Genomic DNA, 17,084 nt, shown 5'->3' on the forward strand with positions numbered 1-17,084 from the left:
TACCACATAGTGTTTCTACAATCGTATACATTAAGAAATGCTCACCATGATAAGTGTAGTCCACCATCTATCACCATAAAAAATTACTATAATATTATTGACTAAATTCTCTATGCTGTACTTTTCATCCCCATGACTTGCTTATTTTGTACTGGAAGTCAGGACCTCTTAATCCCTTTCCCTCATCTCCTTATCCCTCCTCTCTGGCCACCACCAGTTTGTTCTCTATAGCGATGAGTCCGTTTCCCTTTTGTTGTTCTCATTGCTGTTGCTTGTTTTTATGTCTCTTGGATATCCTGACCTTTAGAAGTTTTCACAGGTCACAATTCTTGGTGGGCTTCCTTCTGATCTCTAACTCTTCTCCATCACCTCTGTTCTCTTCTATCTTTATACTTGTGTTTATTCTTATGCAAGCTTATTTTGCCTTAGTTCATTCAGGCTGCTGTAGTAAAAAAATACCCCTAGACTGCGTGGCTTAAACAGTATTTACACAATTCTGGAGGCCAGTAAGCTCAAGGTGTCAGCAGATCTGGTGACGAGAACCCACTTCCTGGGTCACAGATGGCTGTCTTCTCACTATGTCCCCACATGGTGGAAGGGAAAAAGGAGCTCTCTGGCATCTCTTTTATAAGGGCACTAATCTCTTTCATGAGGGCTGCACACTCATGACCTGATCACCTCTCCCAAAATCCCCATCTCCTAAAAATCCCTCATCTCCTAATAATACCAATAATAGAGGCTAGGAAATCAACATATGAATTTGGAAAGCATACAAACATTTTACTCTCTGAATACATCATATTCCCATGTCCTCACTTTCCACATTATACTTACTTTCCTAAAGAAATAAACAGTCCTCCACTTCAGTTAAGGCCATTTGTTACAACTATTAAAATACCTTAATTGAATTTTTAAAATTCTATTACATAACAATAAAAATAACAAAAATACCACTTACAGTATTCAGTTGTGGGGTCCTTCATACTAAAACCGTTTCTCTTATGGTTCTATCTTCTTCTGGCAATGCCATCCGCATAAATTTCCTTCAAGATCTATAAACCAGAAATACTAGTGTCCTGCAAGCATGTTTTTGTTGTTGTTGTTGTTGTTGTTTTTGCAAGCATGTTTTTGATTGGTTTTGTCTTGACAAGCCCCAGAGTTTATCTGTTTTTCATTTGAACAGTTTTATATAAGGTATAGATAGTCTCCTTTGCCACGGGTCAGGCAAGTCCCTATAGCCACACAGCTGGCATGATTCAACCATTTATCTACAGTGATTTGAGCACTGACCCATGATCCCTGAAATTTCTTTTTTCTTTTTTCTTTAAATTTCTTTGTTCAACAACACATCTCTGGATTCTGGATTGTGATAATCTACCCACAGCTCTAGATGGATGGATGGATGGATGGATGGATGGATGGATGGATGGATGGATTCTTACAATAATCTACCAATAAGAGCTATGAAACTAATGCTTCCTGGGTCTGCCAAGATCATCTCTTATTTACCCAAAGCTGGCCCAATTTTACAAGGCTGAGAGAGGCTAAGTTTACCCCCATGACATCCTCCCTCACTCCATTATCTCGCCCAGGTCTGGACTATGCTCTTATGTGTCAGCCAGCTCCCTTTAGCTTGTCTCATTTTAAGTATAACTTTTTCTTTTTTAACAGATGTCACAGGCCCAAATGCCTGCAGAGGCCAAGTGGGTGACATAAAGGAGGAAAGCTGGACAAATGGAGACATTAACCAGAGGAAAGAGGTAAGAATTCTCACCAAGGATGACTTCCATTGCTCAGCTCCAGCTGACTGCTGCACTGTGAGGTGCTGGGTCCAGGGATTTATTCAGTTTTTTTTTTTTTAATTACTCATTTGAAAATGAGTATTTTTAAAAACTGTATTAGCAGAACAAAATATGTTTCTGGGCCATATTGTAGGACAAAGACAGCCAACTTGAGACTGCTGGCTCAGACTCATAAATCAAAAATCCCAAGAGCATGTTTCCCAGTGGTACAGACTGAACCTGCTGCCCCATTTTAATAATCTTGTCATCTTCAGGCTCAACCTAATCGTGTTAGCAGGACTGGATTCTGATCCTCCCACCCATGCCCTCTCAAATTCTCCAAATTTGCTCTAAGTAGCTCTGGTTCCCAATTTGCTTCTTTCATTAAACCCCTGGTTTTAGCTTTTTTTTTTTTTAAAGAGTGTATTTATTTATTCATGAGAAACATGGAGAGAGAGACAGAGACATAGGCAGAGGGAGAAGCAGGCACCTCACAAGGAGTCCGATGTGGGACTGGATCCCGGGACCCCAGGATCAGGACCTGAGCCAAAGGCAGACGCTCAACTACTGAGCCACCAGGTGCCCCTGGTTTTAGCTTTAAGAGGGACTTCCCATAATATCTAGATATGATTTTTCTCTGAGGAAGTCATTTGCTTCCTTTCTGAGTTTTGCCCCTTGTCATCTGTTCCACGTTTTTGGGCCACAGTTATCGTTGCTATCATTCCTAATACAGTCACAACTAAAATATTCCTTTCTCCTGGTCCCACTTTTAAAAGCAATTACAGGAAATGTTTTTGGTTTTGGATATCTTCTTAGTTTTTCCTTTGTGATTTAACCTTTGCATGAAATAAAATTCACTCCTCCCAAATCAATGCATGTTTCTTTCTTCGTTTTTAAAAATTCTTTCTCCTACTAATACTTTTCTTACTGTATGAATCGAATCAATTTCCAAATTGATTTCATTCCTTCTAAAGTAATAATGAAGGAATAATAATAATAAAATATCTGAGCCCCTGGAGATAGTCCTATGGTTTAAAACTTTCTGAAAATTCCCTTTTAACTTCAGGGCTACAGTAATCACAGGGATGTTTCCGTACTTCAAGCCAAGATGGTAACATAGCCTCCATTCTAAGGGCCTCTGGGTCCCTATTCTTCCTTCACCTTTATGAGAAGCTTCGTATGAATCCACAAAGAGGACCAAGACACTCGTGATTAAATAATCCAAGGAGAATTAAAAACCTACAGTATTTAGAAGACGTAACTTCAGGAATCTGCAGAGGAGACAAGGAAGCCAGCAGTCATCCCTCAGTCTTGTTTTCCTTGATGTGGGATGAAGTTAAAAATAAGACACAGAAGAACAGAATTAGGAACATCTGATTTATCATTACCAATTGAAGACAGGATAAAGACATTCACAGAGCAAAATGCCAAGCACACCTGTTCTGTATCCCCTCTGGAATTCAGCTGATTAGTATAGCTCAGCTCTAACAGTCTAATTCCAGAATCAGTGCTTAAAATGCAGTTATGTCAATAATATTAGGTCCTGCAAACAACAAGTCAAGGATGGCCATGGTGGTTTCTCCAGGGTCTTCCTCTCTCAAGTTATATTTCTGCCCCTAAATATCACTTTGAATTTCTACCCTAAGGATCTTCCTGTGTCACGCATAATATATTGGAGGTTTGCAAAACTAAGACTTCCCTCTGTGTTTATCTGACAGAGAAAATAGGTGCAATGACGACTTGCCTAAATAAGATTTAAAAATTAGATTTACTCAGGTTTTCTGATGGAAAAATAGATTGGAGTAGGAGGACTGACCTGATTTATATCTCTGCCTTCATTTGCAGAAAGAGAATTTGGAGGACAGGACACTCCGTGCCAAGAGAAGCAACTTCCCTTGCCTGCTGATCCACATTAGAGCAGGCAGGAGAAGAAAAAGAGAGTGGAGTGCTTTCAAAGACAGAGACCATCTCATGTGCCATTTTTTTAAATAACAAATTTATTTTTTATTGGTGTTCAATTTGCCAACATACAGAATAACACCCAGTGCCTTTTTTTTAACTGCCTGTGGCTCTTAGTACAACAGTAGGGATGCCATAAAAACACAAAGATAATTTTTAAACTAAGTTGAGAAAATGTAAATTGTAATTCTTATAAACTCTATATTGCAACTTCCAGAAATTTAGCTTCTATAGTTTCTAATGCACTCTCATAGAAGGACCATGAGGCAGAGAGGTATTACTTACTTTACACCCATCATTTCTTCTGGAGACACAGAAAAGAACAAGTTTGTTACCATAGGTCCAAGAACTAGACCCCTTCAGATCCAATTTGTTCTCTCAAAATCTATATGGTTAACTGTATTAAAAATGAATTCCCATAAAGCCTGTGCTATTCTCTTTTTTCCATCTGACTATTACCTCTTTTACATCATGCATACATCATGTCTCTGAACATTATGCAAGGGAGAAATTATCATAAAGATCATCTGTATTAGCTCATACAGAAAACAATCATTTAAATTTGGTTATCCCGGGATCCCTGGGTAGCTCAGCGGTTTAGCGCTGCCTTCAGCCCAGGGCCTGATCCTGGGGCCCTGGGATCAAGTCCCACATCGGGCTCCCTGCATGAAGCCTGCTCCTCCCTTTGCCTGTGTCTCTGCCTCTCTCTCTCTCTCTGTGTCTATCATGAATAAATAAATAAAATCTTAAAAAAAATTTTGGTTATCCCTATAACACACATATCTTTACTAGAAATAGGATGGAAGTGTGTAAGAAATCTTCAGAGCTGAAATTCAAACCTACCATAAAGCTCTAAATTGGCCTGCTTTTCCAGCATCACCTTCTGGCTCACAGAGAGACCTTCTTTCCTCCAATATCACCTCTTGTAGTTCCACAATCAAGCAAGAAATGTCAGGTGTATCAGAGCAAGAAGATGATTTTATGGTGACAAAATTAAGGAAAAAACAGAAAATTTTTCCCTGTTCATTTTTTGAGGGTGGGAGGCACCTCATTCTTGGTGTCAAGACTCTATAGAGAAACCTTGATAATATTTAAAATAGTGGTGTGACTTTGAGTAAGGCACTCTTCTATATATGTTTGTGCTCTCATCTATAAAATGATTTCAATTAAGTAATATCTAAGAGATGCTTCTGATCAACATTCAGGAGATGATAGTTACCCATCAGTTCTGTAAGAATACCAAGGAAAAAGTCTTCAGACAGATTCATCAAGGAAGGCTTCACAGAAGAAAAGAGCATTGCTGGTAGACCACAGAGAATGAGAAGGCTTTATACAGTGGAAAAACTTTCCAGACATAGGGACAAGATCAGTAAAAGTTGGGAAAAGGAAATACATGTACTTCCTAGAACTGCAGCGTCCTGCATGCCTGGTTGCTGCAAAAGAATTTTTCCATAGGCCCATTCTCTTTTACAAAAAAAAAAAAAAAAAAAAAAAATAAATATATATATAATATATATATATATATATATATATAAATCAAAGCATGTAAGCATCAATTTATATTTTTGTTAGAGCTTTTTTTAGCTGTAATTCAACACCATACAATTAAAATTGTATGGCATTTAAAATACTTCAATTTTTTTTAGTATATTAACAGATATGTCCAACTAATACATTTTAGAATATATTCACATCACATCCTTTAGCTATCACCCCCAAATTCCATCATCCCCTTTCCAGCCTTAAGCAACTACTAATCTACTTTCTGACTTTATATATTGCCTTTTCTGCACATTTCATATAAATGGAACCATAAAACCTGGATTGTAAATGGCTTCTTTCACTTAGTATAATATTTTCAAAATTCATCTAGTTGCATTGTGTATCACTGCTTCATTCCTTTTAAGGCTATACAATATTCCATTGTATGGAAATATTACATTTTGTTTACTCATTCATCAGCTGATGGACATTTCTTCTGTTTCCATCTTTTGACTATTATTATATGGAAATACCACATTTTATTTATTCATTCATCAGCTGATGGACATTTTTGCTGTTTCTGTCTTTTGACTATAATGAATAATGCTGTTAAAAAATATTCATGTATAAGTTTTTATGTGGACACGTGTTGCCATTTCTCTTGGGTATATACCTATGGGTGGAGAGCTCCAGTTTCTCTACATCCTCACCCACACTTGTTATTATTTGTCTTTTGATTACAGCAATCCCAGTGAGTATGAAGTGCTGTTAAGATTTCTTTATGTATTCTAGGTACAAGTGCCTTATCAAATGTAGGATTTGTTCCCAATCAGGAGAAAAGTCAGTTTATTAACACTGCCACATTTTAAAGAACAGAAACAAAAGTCTTCCAGTACAAGTTTATAAAAATTGTATTATGTCTGCAAAACACATCTGAGTTTCTATATAGCAATCATCAGATGGTTTAAACTCTGCTCTTTTCTAAACTTTCATTAAAGACATCACCAATGGGGGCACCTGGGTGGCTCAGTTGGTTGAGTGTCTGCCTTCAGCTGAGGTCATGATCCCAGAGTCCTGGCATGAAGCCCCATGTCAGGCTCCCTGCTCAGTGGGGAGTCTAGTCTGCTCCTTTCTCCCTCGGCCCCTCCCCCTGACTGTGCTTTCTTTCTTTCTCAAATAAATAAAATCTTTTTTTAAAGATTGATTGATTGATTCACTTATTGATTTCAGAGACATAGTGACCGAGAGAGAGAGAGCAGGGCAGACCGAGAGGGAGAAAAGAACTCCCTGCTGAGCAGGGAGCCTGAAGAGGGATTCGATCCCAGGACCCTGAGATCATCACCTCAGTCAAAGACAGACGCTTAACCGACTGAGCCATCCAGGCACCCAAATAAATAAAATCTTTAAAAAAATTTTTTTTAAAAGACATCCCTAATGTTGGTTGATAATAAAATAAATATGCAAAGATATATACATAGGTGCTTCTACAGAGAGGAACTTGTGACTATCCCTGCAAGATTGCATAATTTTATAAATCATGTTTTACAAATTCACATACTAGAATTACATTTCAAAAGGAGTCTTAGAAGACATCTGGCTACATGCTGTCTTCATTAAAAAGATGTTCTATGCTACAGAAAATGTGTTAGAGATACCCTCTACATGAAGTATGACTAGATAGTTCCAATCTCATATGATTGACCAATTAGTTGCTTCCAAAGAATGAATACCACAAATCCTGAAGATATATAAACACTGGCTCATTAGAGCAAGCCATTTTCTTGTTAGCCTGTGGTCTCTGTTATGTGCTGAATGGTAAAATGTAATTCACTGGTCACTTTTTATGGACACCAAAAGATTTCATTTCTGAAAATACACTCAGGGAAGAAAATGTGTTTTTAGATCACAGAATTCAAAAAACATAACTTTCTCTGTGTTCAAAGTTGAAAAAAGTGCCACACTGCTCCTGTGCACTTTGTCTTCTGCCCTGACAATTCTAGGTGGGTGCCCATTCTGATATTATCTTAAAATTCCCCTTCCTTGAGCAATGGAGGCTTAGTGCATCTGAAATAGTTGAATTCTACTCCACTGAGCTCAGCCACAGGCCCTGCATGGAAAGACCTGGGAAACATTAGCTTGCTTCTGGTCTGGCCATAATGAAAATAAATGAGGGCTTCAATTTAAAGTCGTTACTAAAAATTTGTTCTTTCCTCCATTCTAATTCTGAGACCCACTTGCAGCTAATTAGAACGGTTCCCAGCGTGATCGCCCAGCACACTGCTAGTGTAAACACCAACCATCTGAGTTTCATTACAATAAAGAAATCAAATAAACAGTGGACCAGAAAACAGTAGTTTGGGCATGGCTCATTACAGCACAATGCAGTTAACATTCCTCACTCAGGAAGGGAAAGAAGGCATCGGGCAGTGAGGCTGATGCCCAGCGCTTTCCATTCTTATTAACGATGTTAGTGGGGCTGGGATTATTTCTTACCATTAAATTTTTCTGGAGAAAGAAGAGGGAGTTTTTTGTTTTGGGTTTTTTTTTAATGAAAAGGAAAAAGAAGTTCTCTCTGACCTCGTAAACAAAGAGAAAAGGTAATTATTTGCTTTGGACTACTCACTGCTTCTCCAGTTCCTCATAAGATACGTTGTTTACAATTTAAATAAGGAAAAAAGAAAAAAGTAAGGGAAATACAGTGTCCATTAACCGGCTCAAGGTTTTTATTATTTACCTTAGGTATAAACAAATTTCTGCCAACATAGGCTGGGCATGACTATATGATTCCTAATCTCCCCCCCAAAAAATAATAATAAGTAAACATAAATAAGTGAAAGAATAACTCAAGTTATTTAGATATTTTACTCATCTCAATCCTCCCAACTAATATTTGGAAATATTCACATAAAAATAATCATTTTCAGGGTTCATCTACATTATTCAGCATGACCTTGGAACTATTAAAGAGAAAATAACCCTAAATATTTCTGTCTCAAAAATATAACCCTGTTCTTTCCTCAAAAACTCAAGTATTTCTGTCTCTAAAATTTAACCCTGTAAAATTCCTAAAACATGAATTGAATTTGGTTCACAAACTCAACAGAGGTATGAATCCTTTGGTTATATCGTATTCTGTGAAGAAAACATGAACCAACTCCAGCACCTTCCACCATATGCCTTGTATGTCTGTGATGTACAGAACTCACATCTGGCCCCTTTCCCCTGCACATGATAGAAGTCAGTTCACCCCTAATGATAATGCAGCTTCAATGAAGCTAGTATAGAAACACCTTTTATTTCCCCTCTTAGAGAATCTAGCTTTAGGTGTGCAAGTATCACACAGCTGGTATTTACAATTTTTTTCATTAAAATTGTTACAGACAGATTATGATACTTGTGGGAATGTATTCACTCAGAAGGTTCCAGATGCTTTGGGCAAAGATTAAAATACCTCTAAAATAGCCTCTTTATGTTCCCACTTGGACTACTCTAAAAAGCTGTTGCACAAAAGGACCCAAACCAAGAACCTAAACCACATGAATCAATAATTGAAGAAAAGTCACACACACACAAAAGCAAATAGTATTCAAGCGAATCATGTTAGGAAAAAAGAACTAAATCAGTGGAACTAAGAGCTAAAATGCATGCTCTAACCTTGAGATTCATTTTAATCTGTGGAAGGAAACAATCACTCATCTCTTGGGGAAAAAAAAGAATAAAGAAACAGGGAGGCATTTGTCTACAGCAGTTGCTTAGTAAGGAACTTCAAGGAAAAAAAAAGTATGCCTTCATATAACAATTTAAAGTATTGTTTTGGAATTAATTGTCTATCAATCATCCATAGGGTGAAAGAAAATTAAAGTCAAGGAAAATAAAAGTAAATGTCTGGAGAAACTAAAACTAAACACAGCAATTTTTAAAAACTGAAAGCACTGTCATTTCACATTTTTTGATAATTTGCATAACCTGCTTCACCTCGGAACACTCTACTTAGGTCATCTGTTTGTTAGATGCCAAATCTATTCACTGAGTTTTCAAGTGGAATTTGTATACTTTCATGTCCATGTCTGTAAAATGAGAGACTGGGATGAGATCACTGGGAGAGGCTGTCCAGCAATTACAGCTGAGAGCCAGACCCTCGCCAACAGGTAATACACGTGTCCCACTCTGAGCAGCATCCGTGGTCCTTTGCTGGTCAGGGTGTGTTGTGACAGCACCAGCACTGACCAACCTGCTTACAGCCACTGTCATGTTCAGTGGAGTTGAATGGGGACCCTATTGCTCCTTTAGAAGTTCCCTTTGCATACACATTCTCTCAAGACTGGAAGAATGCTGGAAATAGTCTAATAATTTCATGAATACCAAAAGGATGACAGTCATGCTATCCTTTCATTTTACTTTGCATTGGATAGAATTTTTCCTTTCAGAAGGAAAAATTAATTACTTTATCATTAATTTTTCCTAACAGGATGACATAGTCCAAATGTAGCTCACAGAATTGTGATAGAACATTAAACCAAGCAAATAGGAATGGACTGCTTGGCTCGCTTTGTCATGCCTCTTACGAACTGTCTACAGGGCGTGAGGCCTTTAAGCGTATTATTTTATACTATCTTTGCAACTATGCTATGGGATCCACAGTTCACACACAATGCCAGTGAAAAAACAGGGACATGGATGGGCCTGTGTGTTTCTCAAAGCGGGAACTGGAGGAGATGGGATTTGAAACCAGGTTTCACTTTACTCTAAAATCCGTGATCCTCCTTCTACCTCGAGTATATTTACTTTATTATTTTTTATTTTTTTATATTTACTTTATTTTACTTTATTTTTTAGTGTAGAAATTATAAACTTTGCCATAAACTAGGTTTTAGAAATAAATACACTTAATGCATTTTAGAATATAAATATACTTAAAGCAAACTGTACGATGGAAAGTACATACAGTTCTGAGGTATAGTGACCCTCATTAGAACATGCATGAAAGCATGCATATTGTAGCAAATAAAATAGAAAAGCAGCTATGTTTAATCTCAGATAACTAAACCATTGAACTCTACAGGTAGAAATTCATTTTTTTATGGCTCAGTTGATAGAACATGTGACTCTTGATCTCATGTTGTGAGTTCAAGACTCATATTAGGGATGAGGATTATTTAAAAATAAAATCATAAAAAAATAAATGAATTGTTTACATCTCAGATTGCTTTTCTTCTGCCACATGGCATGTTCATGGAATGTGGACCCCTGCAGCGATAGGTTACACATAAACCAAAATAATCTAAAGGAAGTGTAACTCACCTAAAACTTTTCTAGGGAAAACAAAGGGAATGAAGAACTGATTCGCAGATTATTCTGTGTTTGGGATTATTCATATGTCTCTCGGAAAGTCACTGAGAAAAACTGAAAAGGAGATAACACATTATAAAATGTGGCTGAAAAGGAAAAGAAAGATTTTTTTGTTTTGTTTTGTTTTGTTTTAATCTGTGTTCCGCCACAGAGCAGTTGCCTGAACTTTGGTATAAAGTACTTATACCTTCTGCTATTTTTTATCTGTAATATTGAGGTTTTGAGCTAAGATTTCTCTCACATCTCTGATGCTCTATTAGACTGTGAACCATAAAAAAGAACCTCAGTGGTGTCCATCATGATTTTAATGTAGAATCTAGGCTTCCTCTGGTAGAAGGCAAATTCTCCTGGCTCTTTAAATCATATATGTCCCTGAAACTCATTTTAATTGTCCTAAATCCACTCAAGGCAGGAAAGCAACAGATACTACCAGAAGCTTACAATAATCAACTTTAGAAGAATGTGTGTATATGCACACATGTGTTCAGGGTGTGTGTGTGTGTGTGTGTGTGTGTGTCCAGGAAAGGTCATAAATTTGACCTCCGGGAAGCAGCAAAGGTTCCATCCACAGAGCCTGCTGTGACAGCATCTGGAAATTCCTTGCTAGGGTCAGTGGGGAGACATTCTCTGTTTACTTTGCTTTCGTTTTATACCCATGTGGTGTTCAGCATATCAATAATATATTTCAATCTCATCATGAAACCCTTTAATGATTTACTTTTCAAACCTCTCAGGCCCATCTAGCCACAGGAAAACCCATTCCTTTTGTTACAAGCTGAAAGGATGACAGTCAAAACACAGACAGAAGAAAAAGCACTGAGTGGAATCCTACCTCGCTCCTCCCGCTCCCCCACAGTAGCCATAGCTGAGCTTTCCACGTCTGGAAAGAGCATGGGGAAGGCTGCTAACTTCCTGTAGCAACTTTTTCTATAAGTGACACGTGTAGAAACACATGGAGTTTTTACATGATTGGCAGTATTCACCGAAAAATTTTCTGCAAAACTGAATGTGGCAATAATTAGTGCTGGGACTCCTTAGAGCACTACTGCCTAAAAAATTTATAGACATTTTCATATATTTCATACTCTCCTGTGTAGATGACGCCAAAAGTTCATTTAATTCCACACTATTGTTAGAAATCCTCTGAACTTTAGTAGGAATCATTTGTGTGAGGATTGGGGTGGGGTTATGTTGTAGAGGTTTGTGGGATGAATGGGTGGTGACTTTGGTGGAGATGGACACTTGGAGGCAGGAGATGACTGCTTCAGTGTGAGAGCAGGAAGGCACCAGAGGAAGGAGGAAATAAGTCTTACTGTGGAGAGGAAGTTTATCATAAGAAGGGATGAGGACATTAACTCCTCTACTATATGGAGTGAGATATATGGAGTATGTTACTGATGTGCTTACCATAGCTTTTAGGGACAGTGGTCATTCAACTGATCAATCATCAAGACAATTCTCGACGACTGACACTAATATCCCTCTGGGTGCCCAAGTCAAAACTTAGAGTATCATCTTTGTCTCATTCTCTCCATTCACCCTCTGGGTCTAGTCACTTTCCATGTCTGTCGATGCTCTCACCTAGATTTTTCCCAAATCAGTTCAAGTCAGTCTCCCACACAGCCATCGTGGTCCCCAGGACCTGGGCCTATGAGGAGCCTAGATATTCCCTATGCTCCTACACACTCTTGTATATAGCTTTTTTTTTTTCTCTACAATTGAGACAGAGCAACCATATTTAAATGCAATCAAACTGTGTCACCTACATGCTTAAGCCCTTCTTTGTTTATAGAGGTGCTCAATAAATATCAGATGATTTTAATGGAATAGCCAATGTTCTTGTAAAGTTGGCTGTGTATGAAACAAAACATTAATAACATTTTCATCTACATTTGAAATTAAATAGGGCAAGCAAAGTGAAGCAAAGAAAGAAACATTTATTAGAAACTTATTATGCACCTGTTGTATCAATACATGATTTTATTTGACATGGGAACCTTTCAGCGTAGCCTTCATTACTTTCATCTTGCAGATGAGAAAACGGAGCTACAAAGACACTAAATGTTTTGCTTTCATAGGGTTACACAAGCAACAAGTGTCAGGGCCAGAATGGCTGCCTATTCCAATATTGTTTTACTCCATGCTCACTCCATGTAGTAGAGGAGTTAATGTCCTCATCCCTTCTTATGATAAACTTCCTCTCCACAGTAAGACTTATCTCCTCCTTCCTCTGGTACCTTCCTGCTCTCAAACTGCCTCTCCTGCATTCAAAGAGGAAACGGGGTTTGAAGCAGTCATCTCCTGCCTCCAAGTGTCCATCTCCACCAAGTCACCACCCATTCATCCCACAAACCTCCACAACATAACTCCACCCCAATCCTCACACAAATGATTCCTACTAAAGTCACCAATGACACCCTTGCCACAGAATCAGAGGATCCTTTTCAGCCTTCCTCTGTCATAAAGTCTCAAGAGCAAATCATACCTTCACTGTTTTCCTTACATAAAAGATTATCTTACCCCAGAACCTCCTGATTTTCTCTATCTTCCATCCTGATCTTCACTTCTCAATTTCCTTATGGGCTCACTCTCCTCACCACAGCTTTTAATTCCTGGGAGCTTCAGTCCGTTATGTCCTCCCTTTGCACACTCCTGATAAGATATTTAATATACTACAGCACAATCCTAAGGGTCTAAGAATAATTTTTAACACATTCCTTTCCCTCATATCACTCTGTATCCACTTCCATTACGTAGCTCTAGCAGGAATTTGAACTCTTAAACATCTTCATAATCCACAGACTTATTTCAATGTCTATCAATTGTGAGGTACCTTGTTATTGGGGAGGATGAGAGCATTAAAAATAATAATAGTTTTATATATTCCTTTGGCCCCTAGAGAGGAGAAGGGCTAAGGGCTAGATCTGAACCAGATCTGCGACGATCCTACACCAGTAGCTTTAAAATACTTTCCAATAGATCATATACAGTTCCCTGAACTACCTCTTTAATCTCTGAGCACAGTCAAGAAATCAAGTTATAACATAGGTGCTCTATGGACAGAAACTGAAGAAAGCAAATGAGGCTATTTTTAAGAAGATCCTGCACTATAAACCTAGTCACAGGGATTCTGCTGAACATATATTCCCTTTGGTTTAGGTTTTCCCAAAGCTTGAGAAAAGTAACCTCACCTACCTATCCGGTAAAGAGGCCATCAGCACAACAGGCTAATGTCCAATGCTGTGACTGCCTTCAGCATTGTGTTCTCACATCACATGCTCCACTGTTCCCAGAGGCAGAAGAAAAGTGGAATAAGCAAGGAGAAATTTGTGGCCAAATTTGTGGTCAAAAAGGAAGTTATGTTGCTATAAGGCAAAGATGACAAGAAAGGAGCAGGATTTCCGGCATGGCAGCCTGAAGAGCTAACACCATGTTTTAAGAACAATTCTAGGCAGACACAGTTGAAATAACTGGGGCAGAATGGGTGAAAGCTCTACTAAAGACCTGGTGGACAAAGAATACTGAACTCTGATCATCCCTGTTACAGCGTGTCCATGAAGCAGAGATTCCACACACAGAGGAGCAAGGCAAGAAGACTGGGGGCTCCGACACCTGCCAACACAACAGTTTCACTCTGGAACATGTGGGCTATTGCCTTTTCCCCCAACTCCAGAGCAGGCATGCAAAGGTTCTGTCAAAGTGGTTCAGGAGAATAGGCAGTCCACAAAAACAGAGAGCTCTGTAACTTTACCTAAGGGGACTGAGGTTGTATGGAACAGACTATGGGGAAATTCATGCCTGAAGACTCTGTCAAACAAGGAAGATGTTAGTGGTGAGCCATTAAGAGGACACTGATAGGTTCACATTAACAGCAAGTGAAACAACAGACCACGAGACATTTAACAGAGAGGAAAAGACAGTTCAGAATATTCCTCCTAGAGCTGGAGCATGCCTCAAACACTGCAAATACACTAACCTGGAAAAGATGCTTGAATTTAACTGGTTGAGTTGATGGAGAATTTAAGCTTGTGGTTGAAAACAACAGGGCAGGGGCAGCCCTGGTGGCTCGGTGGTTTGGCACCGCCTTCAGCCCAGGGCGTGATCCTGGAGACCCAGGATCGAGTCCCACATCGGGCTCCCTGCATGGAGCCTGCTTCTCCCTCTGTCTGTGTCTCTGCTTCTCTCTCTGTGTGTGTCTGTCATGAATAAATAAATAAAATCTTAAAAAAAAAGAAAATAAAATAAATCAACTAGCAATCAACTAGCAATTAGTGGAAGCTAACAGCTGGGTGTGGTATCAATAGAGGCAAAGCAGCCAGAAGCTTAGTGGGGAGGTCAGGGAAAGGGAGAGACATAGAGAGTCTGGGTAAAACCATAATCATCCCTATTGGTCAGGGAGATTATGCACATGCCCAGAGCTGCACTTCGAGGAGTGGCACCAGAGGTTGCTTGTTGTGGAGGAAATAGGCTTTTCTGAATAAATCTAGTAATAATTATAATCATGTATAGTGTTGGCTTTGTAACATAGACACAAGCATACTACATGTCATGATAATAGCACTGAAAAAGAGAGAAAACTATAGAGGAATACAGCTTTCCAAGATTAAAGTTTCTATATCTCACTAGAATATAATGATTATAAATTTGAAGTAAATTCAGATAAGTTGAGAATATATGTAAGCCTTAGAGGAGTCACAAAGAAAATACACTTTTAACATAGTTTAGAAATTACTAAAGAAAAAAAAGAAATTATTAAAGGGATTTAAAATTTTATTGTAGAAAATATCCACTTATTGCAAAAGAAGGCAGTAAAGAAGGAATAGAGAGGAACAAAAAAATTCTTGTGGCATTCAGAAGACAAAAAAGCAAAATAATAGAAGTGAATCCATCATATCTTTAATATCATTACATGTAAATGGTGAAATAATCCAATCAAAGCCAAGGTTATCATACAGAAAGAAAAACACAATTATATGCTGTTCGTGGAAGATACACTTTAGATTCAGAGAGATAAGTAAAAGAATGAGGGAAAAAAAAAAGAATGAGGGGAAAAGCGTATACCATACAACCATCAAGCCTAAGAAAGCAGAAGTGTTATACTAATATATATTATTAGTATCAGGCACAATTTAAAGGAAAAAATTAGTATGAGTATCAGGCACAATTTAAAGGAAAAAAAATATTTCTCAATATATGGAGGGACATTTTATAATGAAAGAAAGATCAATCTATCAGGAATATATACAATTATAAATATATGTGTGCCTAACAAGAGAGCGTCAAAATGCATGACATGAAAAAAATGATAGAATTGAAGGGGAAAAAAAACAGTTCAACAATAATAGTTGGAGACTTCAATATCTGTTCAAATAGTGGGTAAAACAGCTTGGCAGGAGATCAACAATGTTATAGAAGACCTGGGGCGCCTGGGTGGCTCAGTCGGTTAAGCATCTGACTTCAGCTCAGGTCATGATTACGGGCTCCTGGGATAGAGCCCTGCATCAGGCTCCCTGCTCCACAGGGAGTCCACTTCTCCCTCTGTCCCTCCCTCTGCTAGTGCACGTGCTCTCTCTCTCACACACACACACACTCATTCTCTCTCATTCTCTCAAATAAATAAATTAAAAAAAAGAAAGACCCCACCAACAACATAAAGCAAATAGACCTAACAGACTTAATAGAACATGTCCCTCAATAGCAGAAAACACATTCTTTTCAAGTGCATATGATATATATGATATATTCTCTGGGATATATCATATGTTAAGTCATAAGTCAAATCTCAATGAATTTAAAAGAACTGAAATCATACAAAGTATATTTTCTAACTATATTGAATTAGGTTAGAAATCAATAATAGAAGAAAATTTGGGAAATTCACAAATATGTAGGAATTAAACAACAAACTAACAAAGAACCAATGCATCAGAGAAGTCACAAGAGAAATTAGAAAATACTTTGAAATGAATGAAAAAAAATGCAAAATACTATAACTTACAGGATGAATTTAAAGCAGTGCTTAGAAGGAAGTTTATGATCGCAGTATATGCTTTTATTAAAAATGAATAACCTCAAATCAATAACTGAATCTTCCAATTTAAGTAAGTGAAAAAAAGAAAAGCAAACTAAACCCAAAGTGAGCAAAACAAAACAAAATAATAAAGAACAGGAATAAATGACAAAACAAAAATAGACAAAAAAAATTATAGGAAATCAACAGTCCTTTAAAAAGATCAGCCAGGTTAATAAAACTTTAGCTAGACTAACCAAGTAAAAAGACTCAAAATACTAGAATTGTAAAATACGAACAGAACACAGAGGCTGTACTTTTGAGAGTAGATATTGTTCAAAGATCCAGGCACAGAGGGAAATCTGAACAGGTTGAGGACTTCATACATGAAGGTAGGGTCCAGGAAAGGGCATTGGCAGTTTGAAAACCAACTTTTGACAATTTTATAGGCTCTGGGGCAAAAAGCTAAGGAAAGGATTCAAACATGGAAATTGAGACAGAAA

This window comes from Nyctereutes procyonoides, unplaced genomic scaffold (genome assembly GCF_905146905.1).
Source record: "Nyctereutes procyonoides isolate TBG_1078 unplaced genomic scaffold, NYPRO_anot_genome, whole genome shotgun sequence".
In the NCBI taxonomy this organism is placed as follows: Eukaryota; Metazoa; Chordata; class Mammalia; order Carnivora; family Canidae; genus Nyctereutes; species Nyctereutes procyonoides.